A 420-nucleotide genomic window follows, 5' to 3' on the forward strand; every position below is an offset into this window, starting at 1 on the left:
CTGGAAGCTGTCCGTAAGGTGGCTCTCAAGCGCGCCCATCCACGGCCAGTCATTGACCCTTGTGTGGAATACGGCTTCCGCCCAGCAGATCCCGCTGTGGAAGCGAAGGGCGCGGTAGCTTGATCGTTACGCGTCCACTCATCAGGCCCCCGGCCACAACGGAAGATGAACTTGCCAAACGGATGGCTATTCGAGCTCGTTTCTTGGTTTCACAAGAATTTCCTTTGGAAGCTTATCGTACTTGTCTGCTTAGTGCTCAAAGAGGTGGCTCTCGTGTACCCGCAATACCGAAAATACCTGTAGTGCTCGCCCTGGCGAAAGCGCTACATATGATGAAGCGCTCTTTGAGCAATGGGTGCAATGGCACCGGAAACTTTCCTCACTGTATAACTTACAGTTGAGCCACAAGGAAGTGGACGT

Source organism: Plasmopara halstedii, assembly GCF_900000015.1.
Source record: "Plasmopara halstedii genome assembly, contig: Scaffold_323, whole genome shotgun sequence".
NCBI classification, from domain to species: Eukaryota; Oomycota; class Peronosporomycetes; order Peronosporales; family Peronosporaceae; genus Plasmopara; species Plasmopara halstedii.